This window comes from Polypterus senegalus, chromosome 11, assembly GCF_016835505.1.
Source record: "Polypterus senegalus isolate Bchr_013 chromosome 11, ASM1683550v1, whole genome shotgun sequence".
In the NCBI taxonomy this organism is placed as follows: domain Eukaryota; kingdom Metazoa; phylum Chordata; class Cladistia; order Polypteriformes; family Polypteridae; genus Polypterus; species Polypterus senegalus.
This window is the reverse complement of record NC_053164.1, coordinates 35,332,188-35,345,251: the sequence shown is the minus strand read 5'-3', so window position 1 is coordinate 35,345,251 and position 13,064 is coordinate 35,332,188.

The window sequence follows — 13,064 nt, the reverse complement described above, 5'->3', positions numbered from 1 at the left end:
AGATGGGTCATAGATTAAGTGCTGATCTGCAGACACAATATAGAAGAATGCCCTTTTTTAAAGAAGCTTTTACCATTCTTACGCATGCAAGTTGCTAGCCTGTCTCTTCGTTAGAGGAATGGTATCCAAATTGCTGTTGAAGTGCAGAGTCAAGGTGGTCAAGATTTCTGTACTCTAGGGGGTGTGGACGGGTGAATGTAGAATGAATCCCAAAAAGTGTTGGGGTGCCAACTCGGTCACCATCATTAATTTCAAACATATATAATTCAAGGCAGGTGTTCACAGGCACAAAACAGAAATGATAATAATGAGACCTTCTTGGATACCTAGAGTTGGTGACTCTTGAGAGAGGATGGACCCAGGGAGCTGCATCCTTTATCAGGTTCGGGTACAAATGAGACCCTTTGGCTAGAAGGGGCATCATCTTGCTGATGCAGAGGAAAGAAAAGGCAAAACTTAGTAACAGCACTCCCTCTCACCCTGGTGAGGTATTGAGTACCTGTAATGAGCTGGGAAGGTGTTCCTCTGATGTGCTTGTGTGACAGGGACCACATTTTTCAGGGGATTTGTGAGTCTGTCTGTCCAAGGCCACAGCAAACTGCACTTGTGCATCTTCAGGGTACCATTCTTTGTGAAATATGGCTTTGGGAGAGCAGTACCTTCATAGCAGGCCCCTCTCAGATGTTGTGGTTATATTTTGCTGCTCGTTGGAAGCGAGGCTGGTACTGGGCTTGAGGGCACCAGGCATTGTATGAACAGCCAGTACAACTGGTAATGTTCAAATTATATCTTCCTCTTTAGTCCAGCCAAAAGGACACATTAGAGCACTCTAGACGAGAACAGGCCATTCAGCCCAACAAAGCTCGCCAGTCCTATCCACTTATTTCTTCCAAAAAACATCAAGTCAAGTTTTGAAAGTCCCTAACGTCTTACTGTCTACCACACTACTTGGTAGCTCATTCCAAGTGTCTGTCATTCTTTGTGTAAAGAAAAACTTTCTAATGTTTGAGCGAAATTTACCCTTAACAAGTTTCCAACTGTGTCCCCGTGTTCTTGATGAACTACTTTTAAAATAACAGTCTCGATCCACTGTACTAATTCCCTTCATAATTTTAAACACTTCAGTCAGGTCACCTCTTAATCTTCTTTTGCTTAAACTGTAAAGGCTCAGCTCTTTTAATCTTTCCTCATAATTCAACCCCTGTAGCCCTGGAATCAGCCTAGTCGCTCTTCTCTGGACCTTTTCTAGTGCTGCTATGTCCTTTGTGTATCCTGGAAATCAAAACTGCACATAGTACTCCAGATGAGGCCTCACCAGTGTGTTATAAAGGTTGAGCAGAACCTCCTGTGACTTGTACTCCACACATCAAGGCGCTATATAACCTGACATTCTGTTAGCCTTCTTAATGGCTTCTGAACACTGTCTGGAAGTCGATAGCTTAGAGTCCACTATGACTCCTAAATCTTCTCATAAGGTTTACTCTTGATTTTCCGACCGCCCATTGTGTATTCAAACCTAACATTTTTACTTCCTATGTATAATACTTTACATTTACTGACATTAAATTTCATCTGCCACAAATCTGCCCAAGCCTGTATGCTATCCAAGTCCTTCTGTAATGATATAACGGATTCCAAATTATCTGCTAATCCACCTATCTTGGTATCATCTGTAAACTTAACCAGCTTGTTACTTATATTCCTATCTAAATCATTTAAATATAATAAAAATAGCAGCAGCCCTAACACTGAATCCTGTGGAACATCACTCTGAACATCGGCCAGTTCTGATGAGGTTCCTCGCACCATCACACTCTGCTTCCTGTGTCTGAGCCAATTCTGCACCCATCTACAAACATCACCCTGAACTCCCACTTCTTTTAATTTGATGCCCAACCTCTCATGTGGCACCTTATCAAATGCTTTCTGAAAGTTCAGATAAATAATATCATAAGCTCCGCTTTGATCGTATCCTTTTGTTGCCTCCTCATAGAATTCCAGCATGTTGTTAAAACACGACCTCCCTCTTCTGAACCCATGCTGACTGCTTAGAATAACTGCTGTACTTGCCATGTGTTGCTCAATCTTATCCTTAATAATTGCTTCCACTAATTTACCTGTGATGCACGGTAAGCTTATTGGCCCATAGTAACCTGGATCTGCCAGATCATCTTCTTTAAATAACAAGATAATATTTGCTATTTTCCAATTCTTTGGAATTTTGCCAATGTGGTTTATATATATTAGGCAATTAGGCACATGTGACATTGTGTCCTGTGATTTCTGCTCTCTCTGTGTAAGCGCCATGTTTCCAGAGTGTATTCAGCCTGTAGTCATTGGAAATGAATTGGAAAAACAAGTTATTGTTGTAGCTTCATTCTTCCATGTTCTAGACCATATTTCAGGTGGAAACAGCAGTTTAGTTATAAAACCTGAGTAAATGTTTTTTTCACTGTTAAAAAACTAAGTCCACGAAAAAGGCTACACAGTAGATCTGAAGATGCTACAGCTGGATTAGGCTGTGCTGAATGGAACCTAACAAATGTGCACTGAGTCTTGTATGGGCTTGCAGCAAATAAAACTGACCAGCTGCCCAAGGTCTTGCAGAAGATGTTTCTAACAGCTGGAGAAATTCAAGCTAATTTATGTAAACAGTCAAACAAAACCAATGAGGTACAGAGTGAATGTGCCAACTTCATACAAATAGTTACTCTATGGAGCTGGAGCTGTGAGGTGGCAGCTCTAGCCACTGTGCCATTCACCTAGTGCTTTTGTCAGCATTATTAGTAGTACTGTCAGATATACAAACTGCAGGGAAATTCATACTTGCATGCCTGATCAACATGCAACATGTTGTCACTCTCCAGCTCCATGGTGAATAAGAATGTAGTACAACGCGGAAATTCTTTTTAATTAGCAGAAAATAAAAAACAGCACTGCTGCTTCACAGTTAGGAGACCCGGGTTCGCTTTCCGGGTTCTCCCTGCATGGAGTTTGCATGTTCTCCCCGTGTGTGGGTTTCCTCCAGGTACTCCAGTTTCCACCTACAGTCCAAAGACATGCAGGTTAGGTGCATTAGCGATTCTAAATTGTCCCCAGTGTGTGCTTGGTGTGTGTGTGTGTGTGCGCGCGCGCCCTGCGGTGGGCTGGCTCCCTGCCCAGGGTTTGCTTCCTGCCTTGCACCCTGTGTTGGCTGGGATTGGGTCCAGCAGACCCCCGTAACCCTGTAGTTAGGATATTGGGGGTTTGGATAATGGATGGATGGATACAAACCAGCTTACCTGATGTACTCCTTACTCCAGAAGTAGTACTACTAATTATTCAGTATCTGAAAAATAAAAATATTGTGTATTTCAGGAAACAATGTACAGGACAAATAAAAAAGTCAATCACTTGGTCATTTTCTAACCTGCTTAGTCTTGAATAGAGTCGCGTGGGGTCTGCTGGACCCTATCCCAGCTAGTACAGGGCTCAAGGCAGGAACAAACCCTGGAAAGGGCACCAGTCCATTGCAGGGCAAAGTCACGCACACATCCACCCCATCCACACACTAAGGCTAATTTAGGATCACCAGTTTACATAACCTCCATGTCTTTGGAAGGAAACTAGAACTCCTGAAGGAAACCAATGTAGACATGGGGAGAACATGCAAACTCCATGCAGGGAGGATCTGGGACGTGAACTCTGGTCTCCTTATTGTGAGGCAGCAGCACTACCACTGCTATATAACTTTGAATTTTAACGGATTTTATTTTGCCTTTTTATCAACAACAACAGAAAACACTCTTACACTAGTATCAAAGTCAAAGAAGATCTCTGCAAATCTCTATCAGTCTAAATTAATTATAGATTGTAAAGGTGATTGGGGTCAGGGCCTGAATAAACTGTTGTGGGAATACATCCCAGACAGGAAGCCACCCATAACTTTAGATATCAGGTGTAAATGCAGGAATTACTCAAATGATGTAAATAAAGTGGAAGGACAGGTGGGAATAAAGAAGAAAAAAGTGAACATTCACCAGCCCTGTGAATGCTGGCAGCAGGAGGCTGCTATTGAGGCGTACCTGGCTTTTTAACTCAAAATGTGCCCACAGTCTGACAGTGATACCTGGGACCACCAGAGGGCAGGTTAACTGGCCTTTACTTCCTACAGTCTTTGTTATCTTAGGTCAGACGTGATGCTTGAGATGTTGAAGAGCCCTCCTTTCTGATGTCAGCTGAAATTGGACAACTGGTCTGTTCCAATGGTCTTGTTACTCATCAGTAAAGCTACCATTATCTAAATACAATAACATGTTGACTGAAGGGTCCAAAAGCACCTCATTCATATCTTCTTACAGGCATATACACACTGGTTAGTTTATCTGAGCTTAAGCTTACATAATTATTATACTATTTCATCATTTGCTTATACATTTTAATATCTTTCAATATTTTTCCATTTATTTGCATGCATTCCAATAAGAAATACATAGCCACCCTATGACTCCTTATCCTGTGCCTGTTAAAGTGCTTTTTAAATACAAATAATCAATAATGCTAGCTTCCCTTATGAGCTTTACAATACAGTTTTGTTTACACAGTTTTATTGACATGAAGAAAATGAGTGAAGGAGGCCTCCAAGAGACCTCTGTATCTTACCTAAAACAATCCTATATTCATATAATTACACATCAATCAAATTTTAACAAAGTGTACAATGCAATATTTCTTCTCCCCTAGTATGCCCACTTTAGTATGGCACTCCAAAATCATCACCAGTGTAGCCAGTTCCCATCTGAAGTCCCAGAAGTAGTTCAGTGGAGATCACCTGTCTGGGGCTTCAGTTGATTATAGTATAAATGCTTTTATCTGGAGGGTGCAACTTGTGGTGAGCCAATATGGTGGAGGGTCAAGGGATGGAGACAAGAAAATGCTCAAGTAAATGAAAATCCTTTGGAGTCTAATTCAGTCAATCATGAAGAAATGTAAAGAGTATGACACAGCTGTAAATCTGCCTAGAGCAGACCTTCCAAAAAACTGAGTGACTGCACAAGAAGAAAACAAGCAATGAGACCATCGAGAAACCTCTGAGAACTCTGAAGGAGTTACAAGCAACTGAGATTGGCGAGACTGTGCAAACAATGACTTTTAACCAGGTGCTTTACCATTCCTAGCTTTATGGAAGAGTGGCAGAGTAAAACACACATGACATTTCAACTAGAGTTTCCCGGAAGGCATGTGGCAGACTCTGAAGTCAGCTAGAAGATGGTTCTGTGGTCTGTTGATGCCAAAATTGAGCTATTTGGACATCAGACTAAATATCATGTTTGAACATTAAAATCTTTCTATTATAAAAGAAAATCTTGAGATGGGACTATTGCCAAGAGATTTTTTTAAGTCCCACTTTCCTCTCAACCATTTTCAATGATGCCCACAGTCCTCTCATCTCTCATTCATGTGAATGCTTTTGTCAGACATAGTTCCTGCACTCTCAGCTCTTATAAATTTTTAAGTTTTCCTTGTTTTAAGTTCCTAATAAAAAAAGACTTATTATTTCCAAATCTTATTGAAGAATTTTATCCTGAAGGGTTATTAACAGAAGAAATAAGTACACAGGCAATCCTAGCAGTGAGAAACGATGAAGTCAAACATTAACGCGAAAATTGTTGATTGGTGATACAGCAAATTGATTAAATGCATATCAATAGACTATGCTGAAGCAGTTGGTCGTTATAGTGTGGAAGATGAACACATCAACGTACAATATCCCATAGAATATCTACAGGGTGCACACAAAGTCCGTATACCCCTATCTTTTGGTGGATTTTGAAAGCTAAAGGTTACCTCTTAGGAATCCAAAACATCTGTATGGGTCCCTCCATGATCTCTGCACAGCCAAATGCACCGCCAGGTTCTCCTGCTCATGTTTTGCAACATTTGCGGGGTGACTTTCTGGAACGCTGCGTGAACCACATGTTTCAGATGATCACGTGTGGTTGGTTATGCTCAATTTCTTCAAAAATATGTGGATTTTCTTTTCCCCAGAAAAAACACACGTTTCGATTGCGGGAGCTGCGATAAATCATGCACTCATCAGAGAACATAACCTTTTCCTTCTCAGCATTTGCTGGAAATTGGTGCAGCATCAGATCACAAGCTTCCTGACGTCTGGCCAAGTCGGCATCTGATAACTCGTTAACGTGCAATGGACGCCAACATTTCATTTACAAGTCCTATTTGATGTGTTTTTGCAATGTCGATTCCACTATTCCCAACTCAGAAGTACGTTTACGAGTGGATTTCATTGGGGATCGTTGGACAGGCTCTGCCACATCTGCACACATTTCGTGTCTTGTGGATGGTCTTCCACTTCGCGGCTCATCTCGGACACTGCCCATTGCAAAAGCCTTCTTCTCCCACTGCAACAACATCCTCTTTGTCGGCGATGCCTTCCCAAAACGTACAACAAATGCATCCATGACATTTTTTATCAATTTCCCAGTAACAGGCCTCTCATGAACCCACACAGTGGCCACCAAGCGCTCCTCGATTATGAAAACACTTGTGTCACCCATTGCTTCGTCTTGGAACAAGCGTCACGTTGTTGCGATTTCTTGAGCGGCAGAAGGTGGCAGCACCAGACCGAATGTCGGAAACACACCTCGAAATACCGGGAAGACTTGGGCTGATGTCCACAGGAACCAAATTGTCATGGTTATTCCTGTAAATTCTCCTAAAGATAGGGGTATACGGACTTTTTGCGCACCCTGTACAACTGTTAACACCGTTTGGTCTTCCGCCGACTGAATTACTGTTGAAAGAAGGATGTATCGTAATGTTATTGAGTAATTTATGTTACGGCAACAAGAAAGGTAATGTAGTACAAACAGTATTCCGCGGATAACATTAGACACCAAAGGAGATCTTGATATGCCATTCATATTAAAACATTTACAGTTTCACGTTAGAACAGCTTTTGCTATGACAATTAACAAATCACAGGGACAACCCTTCCAAAAAGTCAGTTTATTTATTAGACAGGAAGAAATGATATTCACTCATGGGCAGTTATATGTTGCGTTGTCACGATGTCAAATTCAATGCAATATTGACGAAAAGTTCATTCGAAATATTGTTTTACTGAAATTTTAAAGTAAAAGTGTAAGTTTAAAAAGTATTTGTGTATTAGTTTCAAAGCCAAACAAAACAAAAACGTATAACTCAACGAATACCTCCAACGCAAAATGACACACTAACACTGAGGACTTTTAGACAGCAAATTATTCAGCAGAAGTGTGTCAAGAAACACTACAGGAGCTCCTTTATATCAACAGCAACACATCTGCATAATGCCTCACTGTCAGAATTCAGAGGATTTCTTTTTTGCCATTCTGGTGCATACTGAGACAATAGTGTGTGTGCGTGCGTGTGTGTGTATGTATATTTATGTATATTTATTTGTCGATCTATATCTATGGATTTATTCATTTATTTATTTAAAGAACTTTGATAAAAAGCCAAATTGCCTCCTTATTGTACAAATAATGTTTTATCTATCTGATGTAAGGATGCTTCTCTGCAGCAGTCAAAGAAGGCTTTTCAGGATAAAATGAATGCAGCAAAATATCCTGGAGGAAAACCTCCTGCAGTCCACAAGAAACCTGTTGTCTTGACAGAAGATTTGTTTTCTAGCAAGACAACAAGCCCAAGCATGAAGCCTAAGCTACACAGAAACAGCTTCAAAACAACAATTTTAATGACCTGGAGTGGCACAAGTCAGATCTCAATCCAATTGACACTGGCTGTTCACTCATGATCAACATGCAATTTAACAGAGCGTGAGCAGTTGTGTTAAGAAGAATGAGGGAAAATGGCACTGTGTAAATCACTAAGCTAATAGAGAATCACAGAATCAGTTCAATGGAGGTCACCTGTCTGAGGTTTCAGCTGACTGAAGTATAAATGCATCTGTATATGGAAGATTTAACTTGTGGTGAGTCAGCATGGTGGCCTAACCTACACTATGAAGATGGATGAAGTGTCCAAACAATTCCATGTAAAGGTAACTGAAAAGTAGAAGGGAGTCACTAAATATCCAGTTAAATCAATCATTAAGAACTGTAAAGAGTACAGCACAGATGTAAATCTCCTAAAGCAGGACATCCACAAATACTGAATGATCGTATGAAGAAAATGAGTGAAGGAGGCCACCAAGAGACCTCTGACAATTATGAAGCAGTTACAAGGTACAGTGGCTGAGACTGGAGACACTGTGCAGACAGCAAATGTTGCCCGGGGGCTTTACCAGTCACAGCTTTATGGGAGAGGCAAAGAGAAAGTGCATTGTTAAAAAACACACATCTAATCTAGGGACATGGGAAACTCTAAAGTCAACTGGAAGAAGGTTCAGATGTTTTTATGAGACCAAAATGGAGCTTTTGTGGCCATCAGACTAAACACTACAGTCTGTTTAAACACTACACATTATCAAATACACACCATCCCTACCGTGAACTTTAATATGGTGGCAGCATCAGGCTATGGGGATATTTCTCTGCAGCAGGCTTTGGAAAGAATTGTGAAGGAAAAATGAATGTATTAAAATACGGAGACATCCTGGAGGAAAACTTCATAAAGTCTGAAAGAAACCTATATCTTGTGAGAAAATGTGTTTTCCAGCAACAAAACAACCCAATGTTTAAAGCCAAAGCTACACAGGAATTGCTTAAAAACAGCAATGTTAATGTCCTGGGGTGGCCAAGTCAGAGTTCAGATCCCAATTCAATTGAGGATTTGTGGCTGGACTTGACAAAGGCTGTTCACGCATGACGTCCATGTAACCTGACAGAACTTGAGCAAGGAAGAATGGAGTGTGTTCCATGGCAGGGCCCAGATGGGCAAATCTGATAGAGACATGTGCACACGTACTCAAGGCTGTAATGTTTGTTATGTTCACTTTGACATAGAAAAGTCTTATTCTGTTAATGTTAAAAAAGCTAAATTAAATTCATTGGGATTCAATATTGTGGAAAGGGGGATGAAAACTTTTTACATACATGGTGTGTGTGTTAATCAGTAAGAAATTAAATTGGTATTGTGACAATTCCCTCTCTAACAGCTATATTTACATTTATTTATATAGAAGATGTTCTTACACATATTAAGTATGTGCATATGAATGCAAGGGAGCATAGCAAAAGTGCTCTTTGATAAAATAATTATGGATTGGTCAAACAACCTGAGAGCTTTTAGAAAGGTATTCTGATGCACCAGATTTGCTTTTCCCAATTCTTATTCGTGCTTTCATTAATTTTATGGAAATCACTTTCACTGCTGGGTTTGAGCTTTCAGGTTCACATTGTTTTACACCTCTTTACTTCATGAAGATGTGGGTTGATAGATCAATATTACTTCTTTGGCCAGGGCTGAAGAGTCAGGTTCAGTTTTCCCTACCAGCATTTTATTCTCACAACAGGGAGCACTTGCTACATAATGTTCTGTGTAGCGGAGAAGGGCAATGTGCGCTGAGCTTGGCTTCCTGAGGTTGACACCTGGACTGCAATTACAAAATACTGAGCTGTAATCAACCTACTTTCAGCCGACTAATCCTACTAATTAATAACTGTCAAACCTTAGACGTGACATTTGGATAATTAAAATACTTGATTCATCTGTACCAAGAACTCCTGCCAAAAAAAAATGTGAACAAAAGAGGCAGCTCTGAAAAGGGAGCTTAACTTGTTAGTTATGTAAAAATCATGCATATGCTGTAATTATGCCAAAGCCTTTTGATTTTATAGTTCTCAGTGTTAGGGAAAGGCACAATGATAAAGGGAACACAGCCTCAGCTTTCATGAAAAGCGATTGTCCTGACTTCACTGGGTGGTAGCAGATTTGAATAGCAATGGAATTGGTAGATGGATTGTGGTTAAAAGAGCAAGCTAAGATCATAACCAGGAGATCAATAATGAATAAACAAGGCTCTGGACATGTCATCGAAAATCTCTGTCGAGAAATCGTAAGAAAGAGGGATTATGTTGCCAGAGCCAATCCATAACACATTAATTCTGGTTAAAATTCAGAAAAGAACTTGTAATCAGGAGATAAACTGTTATTAATACTAATAATAATGAAAGCTCAGAGTTTTGGGATGTATCCACAAATCTGGACAACCAAGAATTACAGGAACCTAAATTGTAGCAGTAAAGATGTCATGTGTCAAAAACTCCTAGTCACTATGGCTTGGCAACAAGGAACACAAACAAAAAATTGTCACTTTGGAAGGAATGCAATTCAATTTTGCTTCCCATACAAACATGTTATCAAGCCTTAGTTAAACACAAACTCAGAAATCCTAGGGGCTGACCTTTACACCCTATGACCCTTGAAATCAGCATATGACCCAACAAAGCATCCACTTTGTGAAATCTGTAAATGATGTCAACCCTTGTACAACAGAAAATGGCGTCACAAGTTTTGATTGAAGGAGTCTTAAACATGGCAATGGTGTTGTGAATATGGAGTTCCTAATCTCAACAGGTTCCAAAAATAACTGAAAATGCCCACTACTTTTGCATTTATCTGCTTAGCAGATACTTTATTCAAAGTGACTTACAAAAGAGGTAAACAATCAAGTAAACATTATGCCTGTTTCTTCAGCAATTGTAACAGAAATAGCTCAACAGACTCCAGCTAGTCATGAAAGGGCAAATGCCCAATCTTTATAAACAGAAAAATTATTTTCAACAAAAATGAACCATAATATTAAAAGTTACAAATAGCAGAAAGTGTCCCAAAAGGAGTTATCTAAAAAAAAAGTCAATAAAATAGCAAACAAGTCCAAAAAAAATCCAAAATAGGCAATCAATAATCAAAATTGCACCAATTCACCAATGCCAGAAGCGCATTCAATGAACCACAACAGACTGTGTTTTCCTAAGCCTTTATAGGGTTAGGGGTTGTCCTTTGACGGTGATGGGCAGGTCGTCCAGCCTTTTGGGGGACCACCTACCAAACACAAGGAACATAACAGAAGCAGCAGAGACACTGAATAATACACAAAACTAATAAGAAGCACAGAATAATGCAAGTAATTAACACAAGTAACACTACTAAAATAAACAAAAGCATCAAAAAGAAACAATAAAGACATACATAAAAGGAATTTGAACAACAGCCAGGGGAGAAATGCTGGTTGAAATATAACAAGAAAAAAAGGGATGAAGCTTCCACAGAACAGCCTAATGCAGGCCAGAACGTACACTGGCCAGCCCAGAAGAGACCCACCCAGACCAGCTTACTTTTAACAGCCACTAGGAGGCTTCAGCCTGGCTTGGCAAAAAACTGGAGACCTGAACTAAAGTTCAAAAATAAGCTGTAATGTTCCACCATTCCTCACAAGAAGGAGAACACCACCAAACTCTGGCTTGCGACCAAAAGGCAATGATAATTCCTTTATAAATGAAAACAAAGAAATAGCAATACAAAGCTCAAAAGAGCAAAAAGGAGCTGTCTTAAGAGGTAATCTTAATAAAATCAAGGCCCAAATTACAATCCATAAACCAATAAACAGAGCAAACAAATTAAAAAAATAGAAAAATACAAATTCAGAAATAACACCTTCAGCAAACATCAATGAACAGTTGTCTGAGCTTAAATAGCCAAAGGGAAAGGTCAGGAGTAATGAAGTCTGGGTGGTCCTGCCCCCTGAGGTACCACCCACAAAGAACAAGGGACATATGCAAACACAATCTATTCTCTTTATATAAAATCCTAAGCCTTAAAATGAAACGATTTTGTGCAATGATTTTATGTAACTTTTTACGTTCACAGACAAAATCGCGATAGACATATGCGCCCTGACAAAACCGCGATGGACAAATGAGCGCCGACAAACCCGCTAACTGGTTTTCGACAAATGCACGCCGACAAAATCGCCAAGACAAAATCGCGAGAGAGGCCAAGAGAGTGGGACGCCCTTGCTGCAATTCTTCCTACATATGCAGGGCGTGATCTTAAGGACTACCTGCATGCCGTGCTGATGGCATGCCGCGTCTCATAATATTGACTTCTAAAATAAACATTATTATATATGCTTTAAACTAGTAATTTATATTTAATGAAACTTTCGCGATTTTGTCTGCGTGATTTTGTCGGCGCGCATATGTCTATAGCGCAAATGTCGGGTCACACGTTTTTATATCTTTTTTTTTTGTCACACTTTAAATTGGGCTTATTTTAAAACCTATATATATGTTTGGTATCATTCTTTTCAGAATTTATAAAACTTTAATGTGATCTTGTTAGATTTTAAGATTTTTATTCCGTTTTTAAATTATAAACTAAAAAATATCAAGCAAGACAAAACTTTGTGCCAAGAGATTTAACCAATCTGGGGCGGAAATAAAAGACAAAGAGTAGGACAGCTGCTGTACAAGCTTTTAAATGTTCAAAGTGTCATGCAAGATGCAGATCATGTGGCACGGTAGCAGCAACAAGCCAGCAGCAGATTTGGGAAAAGAGGAGGTAAAAGAAAAACTGTATTTGCTTCCCATTGTATCACCGTTTAAGAGGGGGTTTCGGAGGAGCGACCGCACCTTCTTGGGGTGCGTTCAGCCACCCTTTCACAACGTGAGCGACAGAGACATGAAGTGGCTGGCAGGGGGATCTCCCTAGTTAATTAATAATAAACAAAATCAACAAAAATAATATAAAAATTAGAAGAATAATCATTCAAAATTAACAAAAACAACAATTTATCAAAATACTGTGACTTAGGGTTGTAATACAAAAGAGAGAATATGCCAAATAAATTCTACTACATATCTAAAAAAGCTAACAGTTAAAATGCATTTAACAGCACAAAAAAGATATAAGGAGAAATAGTACATGAAAAAACCTCTAGTTACCAAAGTGCAATACATGCCAACTATAACATGTGTTTAAGTAAAAAATAATTGTGACCATTATATATTTTGGTCTCTAAAGTCCTCAAATGTTCAAATTATTTTTAGAGTCCAAAGTAACATTTTAAGCCAAAAGCCAGATGATGCCAGCTATAAGTTCAGACTGACAGCACTGTG